General features: G+C 40.7%; 1 long non-coding RNA gene across 1 annotated transcript; it reads left to right on the forward strand.

The window, feature by feature from the left end:
- The first annotated feature begins 1,048 nt into the window (after positions 1 to 1,048).
- On the forward strand, positions 1,049 to 7,052 carry LOC142362862 (uncharacterized). Its single transcript, XR_012765337.1, has 4 exons — positions 1,049 to 1,123; positions 2,648 to 2,743; positions 3,185 to 3,444; positions 6,965 to 7,052. It is a non-coding gene; the product is annotated as an uncharacterized LOC142362862 (long non-coding RNA).
- The last annotated feature ends 5,571 nt before the right edge of the window (positions 7,053 to 12,623 follow it).

Here is a 12,623-nt window from a genome sequence, read left to right on the forward strand (position 1 = left end):
GGTAGGAGCTTAGGTGTGCAGCATAACCCGGTTAGAGACCAAAACACAGTTACCACAGAGACCTGTCAGCTGCTCTGAGTAGCCCATCCTCTGTTCTGTTGAGGGCTTATGGAAAGATTTATACAACCCTGCTGAAAATACCCAACAGTTAGCTCATCTTTGTGGAATAAAAGGTAAGTATGACAAACACAAGGAGCAAACTAGAAATTCACCTTCTCTTGTTGAATCACTGTTTCTTGTGCGGAGAGTGCCACTCGCTACATTTCTTATTTCAGCTGCTTACTGGTATCTCCTGTTTTGTAAAGCTCTCACTGGGGAGAAAGGAATTAGTCTGCGTTTTACAGGGTTTTTTTGCTTCCTTTTTGCCAAGGTGGAGACACGACACCAGTTGTCATATTTCAGGGGTAAGATGGAAGATGAGATTGTAATTATCAGCTTTACTGGAAAGTAATTCTCCCTTAATTGCTCTTATAACACTGTTATGATAGAATCAGAAACAAGGAGTATTAACATATTGCAGTTAACTTCTGTTAGCAGAAGGTGGCTGAAGTATCACTGCAATACAGAAACAAATGTTTTCTAGATTCTGCAGTAGATACCGATTCTGTAGTCCTGCAAATGCAACAGCTCAGATCCAGATCCTCTTTTCAAGTTTCCTGATAAAGCTGTCAATCACCTTCAGAGACCAGTCATGTATGTAATAAATGCTCTGTGTCTCAGCACCCTGTCTTTGGATCTCATCTGGCCTCTAACATGTGTAACACTGATCTTCGTGTAACTGTTATGTGGTAGGTGTCAGATTGCTAAGGCTTAGGTAAATACCAAAGTTATTAGATTGCTTCCTTCCTTATTCTTCATTCTCTCTAGTTATGATATTTATACTTCACATTGTTGTAATAAACTTTAGCTGGTAGGACACTGTGTTCCCTAACTGGCAACATATGCAGTAATGAAGAACTTAATTCCAAGCAAATATGTTCAGAATTACTGAAGTGGAAATATTTACAAGAAAGTGTTAAATTCGCAGTGGCAGATCTCTTCTTTATCAAAGTAGGCAAGTCTGTGTGTGGGGGATACGCGGAGGAAAAACAGGCAAGAGAAAGAAGAATGAGGGATGAGAAAGGTAAGCTGGGAATGGCAGATGTGATTAGAGAGAGTCGAAAGGGCCAGCTTTGTGTGTCTGCAAGTTCATTGAAGATTCAGAATTTTAAATTTTCTCCTGTGGGTGCTGATGCTAAATTTGCATGTGTGTGGGAAAGAGAAAACACAAGTACATGCACCCCTGCCTTGCTGCACAGAGCTTCATACAGGCTACCTACAGTTTTCACCTCTTGGATAGTGGCAAGAGGCTGAGCTTTTTCAATGTGGTCAAGCAGAGTGGAGACTTGTTTTCATAGCTGTTTTCAAAGGTATTTGATAGAGAAGGTGAAGGACTCCCTCCTTATTTACCTTGAAGAAAAAACAATAACAACAGGATGGTATTTAACCTTATAGCTCAGAAAATAGAAGTGCTAGGAAAACAGCTATTTCTAGCAGTTACAGAATCTGCCGAAGTGGTGTAGTAGCTGCTGTGGTTCTGCCTTCTTTGTTAAATGTTACCCTTTAGGCAATACTATTTGCTTGTTTAAGAATATTTGCTTAACATGGGTAAGTAGCAAATATGTAGCAGCAAGTTCTTAAGACTTCACACCTTCTTTTTCTTTCCAGTCACTGGACAAAGACTATTTTTTTGAATTTGAATGGCATCTAGGCACAGTCTGTCATTTAGATTTGCCCAATATGTAAACTTAGTATTTATATTCTAGAAACAGTGGTGTGTCAGTGAGATTGGTCCTTTAATGTGGTACTTAAGGCTATGTTTCTGATGTCTGTATTCATTTATTTCAGGTTTCATGATCTAGTGACAGTGCCTCACTCATTACCTGTGTTTCTGTGGTAACCAAATATCCCATAATGGCTCTGTTACGATGCCAAAAAATGTTTCAGTTTAAGCTAATCTATTCAATTTTAGGTCATTATGCTGCAGTGCTGGCAGGGATGATGTTACTGCTTTTCGGCTTTTTTTAGGCTTATTTTGTTGCTGAGAAAAGGAAAAAAATAGACACTAAAGAGACTGTTGTGAAGAAGAAGCCCTGAGATGTCCATGCATCCAAAATAGCTTTTATAGCTGTCTGGCATCTAAATCCAATTTATTATGTGATCTTGTGGTCCTCAGAGCTGTATCCTACAATTGATTTTTACTTCGAAAAAACAGCAAAATCCTGCTTTGATTCTTGTGTCCTTGTTTTTACCCATTTGGATTTTGGATATCTAAAGTTTTCTCTATAAGAAACAACCACTCAAGTTTTCCTAGTATATGGGTACTCATGCTTCGAAAAGAATGCTTTTTAAACTTATTGATTAAATACTGTAAGACTGATCCAAGCACTTTGGTCATAATGTTCTCATGGATGGGCTGCCCCCCACTTCTAGTGGCATATTTTAAGAAGCTAACATTATGCATCTGTAGCCTTAACACTGCAATTACTTAACACATATCTAAGCTTGAGTCACCAGAGCTCTTGCAAACACCTGTAATAAGCAGCTGCATAAATGTTTGAATAATCACTCACCAGAAGTAATTTTTTGTTATATTTTATCAAATCAGTGACTGGAGCAACGGACTCATAAATGTATTTCTCAGCATGCTTCCCTCTGGTGGAAAAAGAAGTAGCTAGAGTTTCAGCAAGGTGCCTTGAAATCAGTAAGTGATATGGCTCTTTTTTTCTCTGTCTATCTGCTCAGTATTCCTCTTGATTTCCCCTGGGCTTCTCTCACACTGAAAAACTTCTGCCCTGATACAAACAAATTGATGCAGGAGTTATTTCAGTGTTGTGTCACTACAAATTCCTGTTATGATGGTACTGCCAAGCCTCCTGGTCTGATGAAATTAAGCAAAGCAAGAAATCCCTTTACAATTCTTGCTGCTGCAGCTAGTAAATGTGTTTTGTTACTTGGGCTTGACAAGACAAATACTAGCACCAGAATGAAGCCGAAGAACTGAGAGAAATAGAGTGATTTTGCCTATAGTGTATTAAGAGGATATACATATATTTTTGTAGGAACAGAAGATTAAATAAACTGAATGAATATGTAAAACATACTCAATGCTGTATCTGTACAATAACGGCATACGTATACCCAGCAGATTGATTACAAGTGGGTGTGCAAGGAAAGCATCCTGACAAAGCCACACTTGGGGAGCGCGGCTGATGAACAGGCAGTACCTCTTGCTGCCGAGGGGGACAGGTAGTGTGTCTGGACCTGCTCAGTCTCACCGATGCTGCAGGAGACACAACGCCCAGCTGGAGTCAAACGGAGGCAAATGGTGGCTGTTTTTTTCTAAGGAGGAAGAGCATGGAAGAGAGGAAGCTTTCTGCACATGCTCCTTGCAGGAGGAATGAGGTAAGTAATTTCTATTTTTTCTATTTTAGATCATCTGCCAGAAAACCCACAGTCTGTTGCTCCCAACTTTCCCACTATTCCACCAAAACTGGTGTTGCTGTCACCTCCCCCTTGCTTGCCTGCCCCCAGGGATGACAGAGTTGGTTAAAAAGACGCTACAGCCAGCACTATTGTCCAGCCATCTGCTCCTCTCCAGCAACAGTGACACCAGCAACGGTGAGATATCAGCAGTGGTGACATCAACCAACAGCAAACATGCCCAGACCAGGCAAAGCAATTCTGATTCCTGTCCCTAAATTACTTACACATCAGAAAGAACTAAACCAATACAACTATTTGCCTCGAATGTCCCCCATTCATTACATTATCTCACAAGTGCACTAATTTATAGAAAACTGATAAAAATCCAGAAAAAATATATCAATAATATTGAGCTCTGTATTCCATTATTGGTTTTATATGTGCCAGAGAGTGGTACCAAGCTTTTTAGTTTGTTATAATCAGTAATGAAATAATTACCTCATAATACAGGGATATTGTGTGTCACATGCCGTAGCTAGCTCTTTAAAGTTCAATAGTGACAGAAACCAAGGAGTTAGAAACAGCTGTGTTATGTTGACCTTGCAACATGGATTTTATCACTGTGGTATCTGTAAGTCTCTGGAGTCAGGAATGTTTAACTGCTTCTTATTATTATTTCATGATCAATAATTAAAGAATGTCATCACAAAACAGACTCCGAGTTCCTGTAAATCTTGTTCTGTCCAGCTCTGCTCAGTGCAACAGTAGCATTTTATATCAGTCGAGAATATAAGCAAGAGCCTTCACGTAGCTCATCAATATTGTGCTGTTTCTTACCTGTTATGAGAAAACTTTTCCCAAAACAGAATATTGCAATGCTTGCTTTCAGTGTTCCTTGTGGCTGAGTGGGATGCTTTGTTTTTACTGGAAATATTGAATCATAGAATAATTAAGGTTGGAAAAGACCTCTAAGATCATCAAGTCCATTAACCCAACACCACCATACCTGCTAAACCATGTCCTGAAATGCCATGTCTACACACTTTTTGAACACCTCCAGAGATGCTGATTCCACCACTTCCCTGGGCAGCCTGTTCCAATGCCTGACCACTCATTCAGTAAAGAAATTTTTCCTCATATCCAATCTAACCCCCCCCCCGAAGCAACTTAACAACGTTTCCTCTTGTCTTATCGCTAGTTACTTGGGAGAAGAGACCAACACTCACCTCACTACACTCTGCTGTCAGGCAGTTGTAGAGAGCAGTAAGGTGCCCCCTCAACCTCCTCTTCTCCAGACTTCCCCAGTTCCCTCAGCCGCTCCTCATGAGACTTGTTCTCCAGACCCCTCACCAGCCTCACTGTCTTTCTCTGGACATGCTCCAGCACCTCAATGTCTTTCTTGCAGTGAGGGGCCCAAAACTGAACACAGTACTCGAGGTGCGGCCTCACCAGTGCCGAGTACAGGGACACGATCACCTCCCTGCTCCTGCTGGCCACACTATTCCTGACACAAGCCAGGATGCCGTTGGCCTTCTTGGCCACCTGGGCACACTGCTGGCTCATGTTCAGCTGGCTGTCGACCAACACCCCAAGGTCCTTTTCCACCAGGTAGCTTTCCAGCCACTCCTCCTCAAGGCTGTAGCATTGCATGGGGTTGTTATGACCCAAGCGCAGGATCTGGCACTTGGCCTTGTTGAACCTCATACAGTTGGCCTCGGCCCATCAATCCAGCCTGTCCAGATCCCTCTGCAGAGCCTTCCTACCCTCACGCAGATCTACACTTCCACCCAGCTTGGTGTCATCTGAAAAATTAGCGAGGGAGCCCTCAATCCCCTCATCCAGATGATTGATAAAGATGTTAAACAAGAGCGGACCCAAAGCTGAGCCCTGGGGGACACTGCTTGTGACTGGTCATCAAAAGGATTTAACTCCATTCACCACAACTCTCTGGGCTCGGCCATCGAGCCAGTTTTTTACCCAGTGAAGAGTACACCCATCCAAACCATGGGCAGCTAGTTTCTCCAGAAGGATGCTGTGGGGAACAGTGCCAAAGACTAAAGTCCAGGTAAACAACATCCACAGCCTTTCCCTCATCCACTAGGCAGGTCACTTGGTCATAGAAGGAAACCAGGCTGGTCAAGCAGGACCTACCTTTCACAAACCCATGCTGGCTGGTCCTGGTCCCTTGGTTGTCCTGCATATACCTGGTGAGTGCCCTCAAGATGATCTGCTCCATAAGCTACCCCGGGACTGTGGTCAGGCTGACAGACCTGTAGTTCCTGGGATCCTCCTTCCGGCCCTTCTTGTAGCTGGGTGTTACGCTGGCAATCCTCCAGTCATCTGGGACCTCCCCGTTAGCCAGGACTGCTGATAAATGATGAAGAGTGGCTTGGCCAGCTTCTCGCCAGCACCCTCAGTTGTCTCAGGTGGATCCCATCTGGCCCCATAGACTTGTGTGTGTCCAGGTGGTGTAGCAGTCGTTAACAGCTTGCTCTTGGATTATGGGGTGTCTATTCTGCTCTCTATTCATATCTTCCATCTCAGGGGGGTGAATACCCTGGGAAGAACTGGTCTGAATCAGTTACTATATCACTGGTAATGCAACATTGCAAAAGAAATGTGCCGAAGATTGACCTATTCAAAATCCCTTGAATACTGTCCAAACACAAGTGCATTAATTAGCTAAGATGTGCAGAACAAGATAATAAAAGATTAAATGTGTATTCTTCTTGATGCTTGAAAAAGATATTCCTGCCTATTTACTGCGGAAAGAATGCAATTAGCAGAGCAGAAGCTTATCCTTCAAAGACTCTGCTTCCTTTTGGTCAGAGTCTTCTTGTTGATCAAGGAGAAACAGGCAAAGCACTGCCTGTCTATCCCTTTAGGCTGAACACTCATCTTCTGTTTGTGCCCCCAGCCCACATTAAGCCACAAAATTCAATACTGTCCAAGTTCATTTCTTTGTTTACAAGACAGCATGATGCAACAAGTAAAAATAGTTTCCATTTTAAAATCTGAAGATTTGTACACAGCCAAAGAACACGTGAGCAGCTCAGACTGTGCCTGCATAACAACTTGAGCATGTTAAAAGTGGGGATAGAGAAATATTCGCCTTCCCTGTAGTTAACAGCATGTAGTCTGTTTGGTTGGTTGGTTGGTTTTTGTAAGTATGTCTTTGCAACAGCTATGCAATTTCCCTCACGACTTTACATTTTCTCATGCACTGTTTGGACGTATTGTGGAAATTTGAAGTGCAGTGAATGGGTAATTTCAATTGTTAGACTACTATGCTCATCACAAGTATAAGAGCATAGAGATTAGCCTTATGATGACAACACAGAATAGTTTCCTTCTTCAACTAGCAGTCTTTTGCTGTTTTAATAGAGAAACTAATAAGAGGAGCTGAATCTACTAAAAATGTGCCAAAAAAAAATTGCTAAAGGTGCTTCTCACTGCTCACTGGAGTATTGGTGCTGTTGTTTCTTTTTTTGCAATCCAGGATAAACAAAGAAGATGACAAAGAAGCTGGTATGATTCCTATTCTGCAATGAAGATCTGTGATAAAGTGGATATCCAGATAGGTACCAAAAAGCTGTGTATTAAACGACACTGTAGAGGTAAAAAATAGGTTTAAGCATACTGCTGCCTGATCCACACACTTTCTGTCTTGTGAGCTACTTGAGTCACAGCTGCAGCTCGGGCTCAAAGCACCCAAAAACTTTAGAAAAAGGCAAACTTCAGATGATGGTGGATTTAGCTGTAGCTTGATCCAGTATCACCGCACCTAATCATTTTACACTGCATAAACAAGAACATAGGCTTTTCCCAAAGGAAAATCTGAGGCCATAATGCAAGTCTTTGACTGCACTTGCAATAAACATTCAGGAGGGCAAGTGATCTGAGTCAAGAATGGGCTCAGACAGCTGTGTAGCTGACATACTGCAAACACACACAGGATCAAACAGAAAGTTCTGGTTTAGAGGTGAAAAAGGCCACCAGAAACAGCATGAGTTTTAATTTCACTGCTCCCAGCTGGGGTATAATATAAGGTTTGCAATGAGTCATGCAAGTTGACTCAGTAAGCAAAGAAGTACCTGCAGAAGTAGCTGTACATTTTGCTCCTGCAGCTTAATAAAGTTTCTACTATGTACACAGCATTGTCTTATTACTGCAGAAGATAATGAGGAAATTGAATTATTTATAAAAAAATACACTGAAATATCATCAATTACATCATTGCATTACTGGGAAGTGCCTGACCAGGTGTCATAGTGGGTGTCAATCTGAATGAGATCAGCTCCATACAAATATGCACAAAACCACTCCTCTCTCTTTATATAAAAGAGCCTTCCTTAAGCCTTATCTTTGTGCTTCCCAGAGAAAACTGACAATAATCAGCTATTCTGACTCTTTGAGATTCATCTCCTCTTATTTTAGATGTCTGTAAGGTGGATGTCTGGTTCTCAAATTCCCAGATTCCTTTCATGGTCTCTAAAGAGAAGGGGGCACCTTGGAGGGCATCACCTACTTCACTCTAAAGTGGACATGTATTTTTAGAGCGGTTGTTTTACTGTCCATCATTCTCTGGCATAAACTATGCATCACCCTGTATCTCTCTGTAATCTTATGTTGAGATCATATACTTCTCTGGGCAGAGACCATCTTTTGTTTTGTGTTGATACAGGCATTAGCTGAATGGGATCAAAATTGAAGCTTTGCATGTTCCACTCATGGGCATAAGAACAATAAAAGCAGAAAGTACTGCATATGCTTCCAGATAATTATATATCTCTTATCTGATGTCATCTAGTAATTTAAGGATGTTTGAATTTCCAGATGTAAGGTGTACATGTGGTTTGAAAAGATGCAGAATTCAAATGGCCAGTGCTTCAAGTCCTTCATTCCTGTGACATAGCCACCAGAACAGCAAATTTGCAAGCTGGGAGAGGAGCCTCATTTATCACCTACTCTAATACAGTTGGTGAAAACAGCTGTAAGGTAGAACAACCTAGATCTCAGAAGGGAAATACTGACATAAATGAGCTTTTTAGTTTTTCTGGGTAGACTGTAACGACTAATCATATGTCACTCTGGCTAAATAATGAAAAAAGTTTCTTCTCCTCCAGGAAATTTGAATTTTTAGTCTGTCCAACAAAAGTTTTATGAACACACTTTAAACACATTAAAATGCATTTGAGCAGTCCCTAACCAATATTACATTCAGTCACTCATTTTATTTTTATAGCATTCTCCATACAAGTGCCACAGAGAGTTTGACTGCAAAGCACACTTGATTAAAAACACAGCTAAGTAAATAGGATTGGGTTTTATAAACCACAACACACCTATCATTTTAATCACACATGAAAATGTAGTCCACACACAAGAGGTGTATGTTGCTATCAGCAAAAATAGTCCTGCTTTTATTCTTACTGAGTTTCAATAGAGATGCTAAAATTTATATATATATTTCAAATACAACATAGAGTGCTGAGCATCTGGTACTTAATGTTCAAATAACTAAATCATGCAACATAATTTCATGTGTGTTATAAAACAGGCTGTAGAAGTGCAGGGTTAAAGCCAAACATTTATTTCTCTTTCGGACAAAAGAAAAAACATACAGCCTTTCAAAAAATTTTGTGCTCTCCAGCTTGGAATCTTCATCAGCACAGTAGTATTGCCTTCAATCTTTTTTCTGGTCGTATGAATTATGTTTGTGGTTTTATCATTCAGCTACATCTCTGGATATTACATTTATGTATTCAGTGGGAGGTACAAGAAATGAGCCAGATAATTAGGAATAAGCTGAACCAGCTGCAAATACAGATAATGTACATTCATTACGCTGTAATAAGAAGACTGTGTGTGTATGTAATGGTTTGTATGCTGTGGTTGTGTCTAGGGTTCTTTTTAGCTATCTTGCCCGCACTGTGAGATGCTTGCCAAGGTTTCCATGCCTGTGCAGACTGCCACTGCCACCTCTGTGACTCCAGAGAGCTCCAGGCTAGGGGGCTTTATGGCAGGGCTTTGTGTCTTTAGCTGTAAATCTACTTGGAGTAGTGACTATCTCACAGCAAGGTCATCAGTGTTTAGCCACTGTGGCCCTCATCCTAAGAAGAGCCAGCATGCTAGGAATAAATAATAAACAAAATTTAAATGATTTTAATATTTCTTTAATGAATGTTTCATGATAAGAATGACATTTTTTACTATAAATGACAAATCCTGTAAACAAAACATAGACCCCTTGCCTACGAAAGGAAAAATATTGAAATTACTTATTAAATTGCTATTTGAAAGGTGAAAGGAAAGCGTAGTGCATTTGCACTTGACAGCTATTATTGTCATGAAATCATTTTGACATTTAAATGTCAAAAAATGTTTATATGAATATGCTATTCTTACAGGATTTTCATTGCCTGTGATCATCCTGGTATTTCTGATTTTCTCTTTCAATGTTCTAATTTCACTTTGGATTTATGTCTGAGTCGTGCATTAAGCCCATCATTAACCCTATATACTTCGCAGCATATTGGGTAAGTGTTGATCCTTGTAACTTCTTTCCTTGCATACACTTCATAGTTGTTTCCTTCTCTCTTCCTTGTTTTCCCTCCCAACACATCTCCTGCCTTCTCCTCTGTTTATGTGAGCTTTGTCTTCTAACTAAAAAGCGAGAATTGTCGACCATCTCAGATGGCGGATGTCATCACACCCTGCTGCTCTCATGATGTATGATTTCCTTCAGCCTTTTTCTGCCTTTTCTATTTAGAGTGGAGTTTTTAGGCAAGGACTGCGGGTTACCCTGTGTTGCTCTGTTTACTCCTTAGACTTTATTCCAATAACCATGGTTATGAATGCTAATTAGTCGACACAGATAAATGTAACACACCATTGTCTTGAGAGAGACCTTGGGCTTAGGCTTTCCTGTGTGTGGGAAAAGATTTCACTTCAGTTCATGGGGTATTTTATATGTTCCTTAGGTGAAGTTGGGCAAAATGTTCCTTCCACATAACTGAGGGATCTAGAGACCCAACAAAGATGTGTTTACCTCCATGAATGCAGAAAGTGCTCGATTTACCGTGGGTGCCTGAAGAGAGGTGAAAGGGATGTGATCCAACGTCCCCATCCAGAAAGTTTATTTGGGATTTTTATTTTCAGAAGGGACTCAAGAGCAACTAGCTCTACCATAAAGTCACTATATTTCTTTGCACATACTGTTTGTTGCACACTCAAAAAAAGGAAATTTGTTTCCAATCTAGGCCTGAGGTCTCTCAGATGCTCAGGAAGTTGCTTAGTTTCTATGTGCATTTGCTTCCTGTACCTTTAAAAACAAGACCCTCAATTCAAGGGCCTAAAGTGGAAATACATCTCCTCCAATGCATTCTTTCATTAGTACTATGTGTGTAGCTTTTACCAGCTTTTCATTCCACTTCATTTAAATAAAATATGGCCTTTGTAACCCAGAAGATAATTAATAGCTGGTGGAAGCTTATTTGTAATTATGTTGAGCTGAAACTAGTAATTATTACATTAATTTATATGTACAATGTTTTTCCTCCCAAATCCCCTCTGATTCCCTCATAGATGCCCATGAATTTTGCAGCAATTTTACAATCACTGTTGTGGGAGATAGAGGAGATCCCAACAGCTCCTTGTTACCTTTCTTTCACTACACAAAAGGAAAATAATTCCTCAGCTTGTCAGGAAATCACCCTTTTCTAGATGATACTGTTTACTCAGAGACAACTCATTGCCAGGTTTTGTAGAAGAGTATCTTGCTTTTATACTGCCAGAGTGATCTTAAACATTACAGGTTTGTTCTTAATGGTTTAGTCATGGAACGTTTCCCAAAATTTCCTCTAGAGAATCTTCAATCTTAGTAACAATTTCTTGTGATAAACATTGGGTTGTGCTTCTTGTATGGCTTTGGGGGTATATTGGATGTTCTGTGAAAGATAAAAGGAAAAGCACTGCCACAAGATGCACCTCAGCATGAATCTGTGCTAATTGGCCAAGTCTGCCCTCTTCTACAAGACAGACTTTGCCTCTTCTCTCCCCCCTCTCTCACTGCACTCCCCAAGGTCTTTGAGGTCTCATGCAGAGCCTGGGGACATTTCTGGGGGTTATATTTTGAGGTGCCAGCACCACAAAGTAGTGTCATAAGTCTCACAGCTACAGGGAGCCTCTGTGCTCCTCTGTTCTGACTTCCTGCTGCACACTGCTTGTTCAGCACCAAAACGAATCATCCTCTGGCATTGCTGTGAAAAATCTAGGCAAATCTTAGTTAAAAATTCCCTATCTCTGTGTGCTAGTTTTCCTTTACTTAGGGAAAAATAGTTCAGATTTACTAGTCCTCAGTTTTTGAAAATGGCATCTTTCTGAATATTTTTCTGTTAGTTTGCAAAATTTTACTGACAGATATTTCTTTCCATGTAAACAGGTGTGAATATCGACAAAAATGCATGATAATACCTCCCATGCCTTTTATTAAGTGCTTTTTCTAGACCATGACCAGGTCTTGTAGCTCTCTGTGAAATCCTTCCCCAGCTTTCACTCTTTAAAATGGTGACAACAGGGGTACAAAAGATGCTGCAGATGGTACACAGGGAGGCAACACCACCTTGCTCCTCCTGTTTGATACCATTTGCCCTACAAGCTATCACATCGCACTGGTTCAATACCATGATGTCTATTGTTTTTTCAATGCCTCTATATTCAAGGAGAAAGCTGACATCATGTAACTGTGGCATCTTTTTTTCCTTGAATGTTTCTGACAGGTGGGATTTGTTTCAAGATTAAGACAGATCAGTTTAGGCTGATTGATTCAGTGGCCAGTAGCTTCTGTAGAGGAGACTTTGTAGTTAGTGGAGATGTGGGGAGTGATTCAGCTGACCGACACAAGGGATATGATTCATTCACACCACAGAGACATTAATGCCACTTCCCATGTCCTCAGTAGTCTTGTCTCTCTTCTAGCTGCTGCTCTAGAATGACAAGAATTTCCCAGAGGTCTGTTTGACATCATGCATTCCTCGAGACGTATCAAAAGTCACTGCAAACCAGTGTGCAGCCAGCAGAGTCATTTTCTAGATGTCTGTTTTATCATGAGCTGAAATGCTTCCTAGGCTCTATTGCCTGTAATCGGATTTTAGACA

Source organism: Opisthocomus hoazin, chromosome 1, assembly GCF_030867145.1.
Source record: "Opisthocomus hoazin isolate bOpiHoa1 chromosome 1, bOpiHoa1.hap1, whole genome shotgun sequence".
Classification (NCBI taxonomy): Eukaryota; Metazoa; Chordata; class Aves; order Opisthocomiformes; family Opisthocomidae; genus Opisthocomus; species Opisthocomus hoazin.